This window comes from Bos indicus x Bos taurus, chromosome 13 (genome assembly GCF_003369695.1).
Source record: "Bos indicus x Bos taurus breed Angus x Brahman F1 hybrid chromosome 13, Bos_hybrid_MaternalHap_v2.0, whole genome shotgun sequence".
NCBI lineage: Eukaryota > Metazoa > Chordata > Mammalia > Artiodactyla > Bovidae > Bos > Bos indicus x Bos taurus.
The window spans coordinates 46,072,421-46,081,869 of record NC_040088.1 but is presented as its reverse complement, the minus strand read 5'-3'; positions in this window follow the sequence as shown (position 1 = coordinate 46,081,869).

The following is a 9,449-nucleotide window of genomic DNA, read 5'->3' as shown; positions in this document are numbered from 1 at the left end:
ATTTTCTACCTCTACTCTTCCTGTTGTTCTTTTATTCTACTTCCTGGTATTGATGAAGAAATCATATTTCCAGACCAACCTGCAAAACCTACTAAGAGACAAGTCAATAAACTGAGGGATCTGAATGTTCTACTAGATAAATTTCATGACCAATTTCAAACATCATGGATTGCATCTGTTTAGAAAAGAAAACTGTAATTTGATGTTAGCTGTATATAAAATTCTAAAATTTATTTTCCATCAACACTTGGATGATATTCATCTACTGTCAGTTTGCATTTGGATGTTTGTCCATCTGAATATGGACCAGCTTTGGTGACTTGCTTGTATTGAGTAGAAGTTGATGCCACCCAACTGCTTTTTCATTATTGAAGGTGATACAGCCTCCATCTGACCTCTCTTGGGATGCTTGCTCTTGGAACCCTGCCACCATACTGTGAGGAAGCCCAGGACACGTGATGCGGCCATACTCAGTAGTCCAGCCAATGGTGCCAATCCAAGGTCCCAGCCACCAGCAAGCAGCAGCCAACAGGAGAGTAAGGAAGCCTTTGAGATGCCCCGAGTGCAGCCACTGTCTGACGCAACTGTATGAGGGAACCCTATGTGAAAACCATTTAGTTAAGCCCAGTTGATCCCCAGAAATCTTGAGCTGGGCCTCCAAGCTCTGCCATTGACAAGCTGTGTGACTTTGGGCAGATTATATAACCTACCTATTAAAAGGTGCTAATAATATCTACACCAGGGGGCTGTATTATTAGTCAAAATAATACCTCTCCAAGGTAGTATTGTTAGGCTCTTTTTCATCCATGAGAACATGTACCAGGAATGGTCAATTAATTTACACAAAGTTATTCAAGCAGATACCAAGGGGCAGAATGTGAATTTGAACTTAAGTCTGACTCCAAGCCTGATCCTCTTTACCATTATTCAATTTCACCTCTAAAAAGGGATCACCATAGCAACTCATTAACCTACCTTGTCTCACACAAGGACCTAAGGAAATTGTGCCATCCTTTTGCGTGTTGAGGTTTATTTTAGATCAAACTTGGCAGCAGGCAAAGTTGCAATGCCATTTAAAGCAAAAGAGAGAGAGAGAGAAAAAAAATACCATAGGTTTTGAATACCTGAGCCCACGGGCAGGGTGAGCAGACATCTCACTGTGCCAGTGTGAGTGAGAACAGCAAGTTCTTTCTAGCCTCACTTTCTTATAGTGCTGTTTGGGGAAAATGATTTCTTACCAAAATAGCATGCCATGGATGAATCTTGTTCAAATGCCAGAGTCACTCTTGGAACCAGAATGTAGTTGTATTGCATGTATTTGTAGAGGTTTCCAGCTCATGGAAACAAGGAGAGAGGAGCTGAGTAACAGAGTGGGGTGGGGGAGGGTGAGCAGAGTTTCCATGCAGAAGTAGATTTGCATGTGAATTTCATCCATCAGCCTGGGTTCAGATGACATCTCAATGTATATGATAAACACCAACAGAACAAGTCATATTTTATCTGAGTGTGTACCCTGGAAGCAATATTATGAACCAAAAGGTAATGTCAGAGTTCTACCTTTGTCACATGGAGGAATGGGGAAATTTTATTTTGGAAAAGGAAGGCTTATTTCTCTGCTTTACTGTGATTTGCTGCTGACAAACTGGTTTACCTCCTCATTGGTGTCATCCTTGTCATCATCACTTAATTTTTTGAGCACATCCTAAAGGAAATCAGTCCTGAATATTCATTGGAAGGACTGATGCTGAAGCTGAAACTCCAATACTTTGGCCACCTGATGTGAAGAACTGACTCATTGGAAAAGACCCTGATGCTGGGAAAGATTGAAGGCAGGAGGAGAAAGGGATTACAGAGGATGAGATGGTTGGATGGCATCACCGACTCAATGGGCATGAATTCGAGCAAGCTCTGGGAGTTGGTGATGGACAAGGAAGCCTGGCATGCTGCAGTCCATGGGGTCGCAAAGAGTCGGACATGACTGAGTGACTGAACTGAACTAATATACTTAATATGTAATAAAGTTACTGTGTTATATACTTACATGAACCAGGTAGAATTCTTAATAGTTTTCTTGTATTCTCTCCTTTAAAACTCAAAGTATGTTGTAAATACTTTTGAATGTGTGTTCTACAAAAGATGAAATTGAAGCTCAAAGAGGCCAGTTTAGCTGCCAGAGTAGGAAATATGGAATGTGCAAGGAGGCAGAAGTTAAATCCAGAGCCCATGTTCTTAAGTTCTCAGTTATTTATTAATGTTATTAATAGTAGTATGGGTGCCTGCTCAGTCACTTCAGTCATGTCAGGCTCTTTGCAACCTTAAGCCTGCCAGGCTCCTCTCTCTACGGGATTCTCCAGGCAAGAATACTGAAGTGGGTTGCCATGCGTCCCTCCAGGGGATCTGCCCCACCCAGGTATTGAACCCATGTCTCCTGTGTCTCCTGCATTGCAGGCGTATTCTTTACCCACTAAGCCACCTGAGAAGTCTCATTAATATTAGCATAATCATTATTCTAAAGGAGATCAGTCCTAGGTGTTCATTGGAAGGACTGATGCTAAAGCTGAAACTCCAATACTTTGGCCACCTCATGTGAAGAGTTGACTCATTGGAAAAGACTCTGATGCTGAGAGGGATTGGGGGCAGGAGGAGAAGGGGACGACAGAGGATGAGATGGCTAGATGGCATCACCGACTCGATGGATATGAGTTTGAGTGAACTCTGGGAGTTGGTGATGGACAGGGAGGCCTGGCGTGCTGCGATTCATGGGGTTGCAAAGTGTCAGACACAACTGAGTGGCTGAACTGAACTGAACTGAATCATTATTAATTATAATTATTATTTATTGATATATGTGCCAGGCTAGATGCAAAGCCTTGACCAATGCAGAAGAATGAAGGAGAGTGAAAAGGAGATGTTTTTCCTCAATGTGTAAGTCAATGTTACCTAATTCCTTGCCTCTTTCCTTACTGCTCCTTAATGAATCCTTTGGGTTCCTTCCTTGTTACAATGTTTGAACTCATGGGTTCACAGGAAGCCAGAACTATGCCTTTTCTACTAGCTCCTTAATTTAACAGATGAGATCTGAACATTGAACTCTCATTAGAACTGTGCTCTCTGTCCGTCCTCTGGGAGCAGGAGTGAAATTATTCAAAATCATTCTCATATACCAGGTTCTCTGCTCCTGACTCACTGTGCAACACTGGCCAAAGTGTCTAATCTTACGGGGCCATGCTTTTCTCATGCATGTGAGGAGCTGGCTGACCCATGACATCTCAGATTCTTCATAGCCATTGTCTGGGCGGAATGTCTATGGTGTGGCTATTTCATCGTAAGATTAGGAGATAGAGTACTCACTAGGCTATGGTTTTTCCAGTGGTCATGTATGGATGTGAGAATTGGACTGTAAAGAAAGCTGAGCGCCAAAGAATTGATGCTTTTGAACTGTGGTGTTGGAGAAGACTCTTGTGAGTCCCTTGGACTGCAAGGAGATCCAACCAGTCCATCCTAAAGGAGACCAGGCCTGGGTGTTCATTGGAAGGACTGATGCTGAGGCTGAAACTCTAATAATTTGGCCACCTCATGCGAAGAGTTGACTCATTGGAAAGGACTCTGATGCTGGGAGGGATTGAGGGCAGGAGGAGAAGGGGATGACAGATGATGAGATGAGATGGCCGGATGGCATCACCAACTCGATGCACGTGAGTTTGAGTGAACTCCGGGAGTTGGTGATGGACAGGGAGGCCTGGCGTGCTGCAGTTCATGGGGTCGCAAAGAGTCAGACACGACTGAGCGACTGAACTGAACTGAACTGAAAGCACTCACTTATACAAAGATTTCATTGTTCTGTAAATCCAATCAGATTATCCTGTCCTAACCAGTGCTTCCCCCAGTAGGGGCTAAGATCACCCACGGAGAGTTCTGATTATAAAGAAGAAAGGGACAGGAATTCAATGACATGGAATTACATCTTTCTCTTTTGGTCTCTCTGCTCTCATCAAGGAGAAAGTCTTACTTTGAAGGTGATGTGTCTTAATCACTCCTCTAGCACTCGTCTCTCTTTCTTAAAAAAAAACCAAAAAGCAAAAAACTTCCCAGACAACATATCTAGCCAAAATGTAGCAACATTCTTCAGTGATTTTGTTGTATTTGTTTTTGGTTAGTTTCCATTTGTGTCAAGTGAAATCATTTTCTATTTGCACAGTGCTATGAAGACTAAAAATTAAATGGAAAAGTTGCTTTAGAGAAAAATGTTAAACACATAGTAGTAGGTTCAGTCACTCGGAGAAGGCGATGGCACCCCACTCCAGTACTCTTGCCTGGAAAATCCCATGGACGGAGGAGCCTGGTGGGCTGCAGTCCATGGGGTCGCTAAGAGTCGGACACGACTGAGCAACTTCACTTTCACTTTTCACTTTCATGCATTGGAGAAGGAAATGGCAACCCACTCCAGTGTTCTTGCCTGGAGAATCCCAGGGACGGGGGAGCCTGGTGGGCTGCCGTCTATGGGGTCACACAGAGTCGGACACGACTGAAGCGACTTAGCAGCAGCAGCAGGTTCAGTCACTAAGTCACGTCCAGCTCTTTGCAACCCCATGGCCTGAAACACATCGGGATCCTCTATCCTCCACTATATCCTGGAGATTGTGGAAATTCATTTCCATTGAGTTGGTGATGTTATTTAACCATCTCATTCTCAGCTGCCTCCTTCTCCTTTTGCCTTCAACCCTTCCCAGCGTCGGGGACTTTCCCAATGAGTCAGCTCTTCACATCAGGTGGCCAAAGTATTGGAGCTTCAACTTCAGCATTAGTCCTTTCAATGAATACTCAGGATTGATTTCCTTTAGGATTGACTGGCTTGATTTCCTTGCAGTCCAAGGGACTCTCAGGAGTCTTCTCCAGCACCACAATTCAAAAGCAACAATTCTTCAGTGTTCAGTTTTCTTTATGATCCAATTCTCAGTCAGTACATGACTAATGGAAAAACCATAGCTTTGAATATACAGACCTTTGTTGACAAAATGATGTCTCTGCTTTTTAATACACTGTTTAGGTTTGTCACAGCTTTTCTTCCAAGGAGCAAGCGTCTTTTAATTTCATGGCTGCAGTCACCATCCGCAGTGATTTTGGAGCCCAAGAAAATAAAATTTGTTACAGTTTCCAATTTTTCCTCTTCTATTTGCCATGAAGGGATGGGGCTAGATGCCATGACCTTAGTTTTTTAATGTTGAGGTTTAAGCCAGCTTTTTCACCATCTCTTTCACCTTCATCAAGAGGCTCTTTAGTTTCTCTTCACTTTCTCCCATTTAGAGTGGTATCATCTGCATATCTGAGGCTGTTGATATTTCTCCTGGCAATCTTGATTCCATCTCGTGATTCATCCAGCCCAGCATTTCTCATGATGTACTCTGCATAGAAGTTAAATAAGGAGGATGGCAATATACAGCCTTGTCATACCCTTTTCCCGGTTTGAACCAATCAGTTGTTCTCTGTTCTGTTCTAACTGTTGTTTCTTAACCTGCATTCAAGTTTCTCAGGAGACAGATAAGGTGGTCTAGTAGCCCCATCTCTTTAAGAATTTTCTGGTTTGTTGTGATTCACACAGTCAAATGCTTTAGTGTAATCAATGAAGCAGAAATAGATGTTTTTCTTGAATTTCGTTGCTTACTCCATGATCCAACAGATATGTAGTAATTTGAACTCTGGTTCCTCTGCCTATTCTAAATCCAGCTTGCACATCTGAAAGCTCTCAGTTCACATACTGCTGAAGTGTAGCTTGAAGGATTTTGAGAATAACCTTGCTAGCACATGAAATGAGCATAATTGAATGGTAGTTTGAACATTCTTTGGCACTGCCCTTCTTTGGCCTGTGGCCACTGCTGAATTTTTCAAATTTGCTGACATATTGAGATCATCACTTTAATAGCATCATCTTTTAGGATTTTAAATATCTCAGCTGGAATTTTGTCACTTCCACTACCTTTGTTCATAGTGATGCTTCCAAAGGCCCACTTGACTTCATACTCCAGGATGTTGGGCTCTAGGCAAGTCACCACACCTTCATGGTTATCCAGGTCATTAAAACCTTTTTTTTGTATAGTTCTTCCATGCATTCTTGCCACTTCTCCTTAATCTCACCTGCTAATGTTTCTGTCCTTTATCATGCCCATCCTTACATGAAATCTTCCCTTAATACCTCCAATTTTCTTGGCGAGATCTCTAGTCTTTCCCATTCTATTGATTTCCTCTGTTTCTTTGCATTGTTTATTTAAGAAAGCCTTCTTATCTCTCCTTGCTATTCTCTGTAACTTTAAATTCCGTTGGGTATATCTTTCCCTTTCCCCCTTGCCTTTTGTTTCTCTTACTTCCTCAGCTATTTATAAAGCCCCCTCAGACAACCACTTTGCCTTTTTGCCTTTTTATTCCCCTTGGAAATGGTTTTGATCACTGCCTCCTGTACAGTGTTATGAACCTCTGTCCAGAGTTCTTGAGGCACTCTGTCTGCCACATCTATTTGTCCTTTACTGTATAATCATAAGGGATTTGATTTAGGTCATACCTGAATGGCCTAGTCGTTTTCCCTACTTTCTTCAGTTTAAGCCTCAATTTGCAATAAGGAGCTCATGATCTGAGCCACAGTCAGCTCCAAATCTTGTTTTTGCTGACTGTATAGAGCTTCTCTATCTTTGGCTGCAAAAAACATAATCAATCTGATTCTGGTATTGACCATCTGGTGATGTCCACGTGTAGAGTCATCTTCTCAGTGGTTGGAAAACCATGTTTACTATATGACCAGCATGTTCTCTTATCAAAACTCTGTTAGCTTTTGCCCTGCTTCATTTTGTACTCCAAGACCAAACTTGCCGGCTATTCCGGTTATCTCTTGACTTCCTACTTTTGCATTCCAATCCCTTATGATGAAAAGGACATCTGTTTTTGGTGTTAGTTCTAGAAGTTCTTATAGATCTTCATAGAACTAGTCAGCTTTAACTTCTTCACACCAGCAGTTGGGGCAGACTTGGATTACTGTGATGTTGAATGATTTGCCTTGGAAATGAACAGAGATCATTTTGTCATTTTCGAGATTGTACCCAAGTACTGCATTTCAAACTCTTTTGTTGACTGTGAAGGCCACTCCATTTCTTCTAAGGGATCCTTGCCCACAGTAGTAGATACAATGGCCATCTGAATTAAGTTCACCTATTCTGGTCCATTTTAGTTCACTGATTCCTAAGATGTCAATGTTCAGTCTTGCCATCTCCTGCTTGACCACATCCAATTTACCTTGATTCATGGACCTAACGTTCCAGATTCCTATGCAATATTGTTCTTTACAACATTGGACTTTACTTTCACCACCAGAAAAATCCACAGCTAAGCATCATTTCTGCTTTGGCCCAGTTGCTTCATTCTTTCTGGAGCTATTGGTAATTGTCTTCTGCTCTTCCCCAGTAGGATATGGGACACTTTCTGATCTGGAAGGCTCATCTTCCAGTATCATATCTCTTTGCTTTTTCATACTATTCATGAGGTTCTCGTGGCAAGAATACAGGAGTGGGCTACCATTTCCTCCTCCAGTGGACTATGTTTTGTTAGAATTCTTCACTTTGACCTGTCTGTCTTAGGTGGCCCTGCACAGCATGACTCATAGTGTCATTGAGCTACACAAGTTCCTTCACCATGACAAGGCTGTGATCCATGAAGGAAAGTTTATTGGTTATTTATTGCTATATGACAAACCATTCCAAAAGTCAGCAGTTCAGACTAGAACCATTCCATTTTTACTGTGATGTGGGTGGGCAGTGTTGGCTGTACTCAGTTGAGTGATTCCTCTGGTCCCAGCTGAAACTCTCATGTATTTGCAATTAGTTAAAGTCCATGGATTCTTTCTCAAAATAGTGTCTCTTGAGGCATAAAATATATGGAACTACAAAAGAAACCAATTATTTTTGAAATACAAGTGTCAAAATACTACAAAAATAGCAGAATATTGATTCTTTATTAACACATGAAATGACAAGATCCAGTGGCAAGTCCGTCAACCACTGTAATTTTGAATAGTGATGAATGTCAACAGTATTTTGAGATCTCTGCAAAAGCTTTAATGTGGTATATCTATTATTTCTATTGGTTCCAAAGTCATGATTCTAACAATATGACTGCTATCTGTGGCCTCTGTTCATAACAGAAATGGTAAATATTTCAGAAGATAGTGAAAAATCAAGATGTACCTTTCTTTTATCCATTCAAGTTCATTGTTTTCCTCTCCATAAAAGGGGAAATCTGCTTATGGGTTATGGCTGCACTCATCTTCATTCTTTTTTCCTTAAGAAAAGCAAAAGTGTGTCAAAAAATCTGGGGAAATCATGATTTCATTTTGATGAATATATGTTTTATCAAATTCTCATTGGCTCTTATTGGGATTTTTAATGGGTTATGTGTTCTCTTCTAGTATCTTGCATAGCCAAGTGTTCCTTCTGATTCTAATCTGAGGTTCCTTGGCATTCTGCTAAAGCTCCAAGGAGCTACCTTTGACCCTTCTCTTATTTTCACAGGACTTAGCCTTCCTTGACACTGTGTTTGTGCTCACTCACTCAGTTGTGTCTGAGTCTTTGCAACCCCATGGACGGTACAGGCTCCTCTAATCCATGGAATTCTCTAGGCAAGAATACTGGAGTGGATTGCCATTCCCTTCTCCAGGGATCTTCCTGACCCAGGGATCGAACTTGTGTCTCCTGTGTCTCCTGCATTGGCAGGTGGATTCTTTACCATTGAGTCACTTGGGAAGCCCTCCTTGACAGTATCCATTCCTAAATATTTCCAAAAGATTCTCTGATGCCTGAGCTAAGTACCTACCACTCTGTAGTTGGTGGCCTGAGAATGAAAGTGGTGTGTGTGTAGGTGGGAAGGTGTGGGGAGGAGTGAGATTAGGAAGTACATACAGGGAGGGATGATGGATGAGATGAAATTCTGGTTCTTCTTGGATAACAACAATGTTTCGGAAATGTTGGAGATGCTGGGTGTCAGGGCTGCTGGAGCAAACCCAGAAAGTGCTTATATTTCCTCCCATTCCTCTGCTCTTTCTGGGTAATTCTCTAAGTATTGTGGGGGACATCACAAAAGATCTAAGGAATGAAAAGAGCCTGAAATAATTGATCCTTTGTTTCAAAGAATTTTAGTAGGTATTTATCATGCTTTGCTATGTGGGGTTCATTATGGCGTGGAGACCATTTATGCCAATACATCTGACTCCTATATTACTGTTGAACTGTCTGCAATATACAAGAATATTTCTATGTAGAGTAGACCTGGGCAGTGAAAATATAAAAATTTTAAAAAGCAAAAGACTGTGCTGATTAGGTATAGCTGATGACCAGTATTGGTTAAGGAGTTTTTAAAATTTCCTTAGTAGAGTTGCAAGCAGAACTCTCTGCAGAAGAATGAGTGGTGCTACA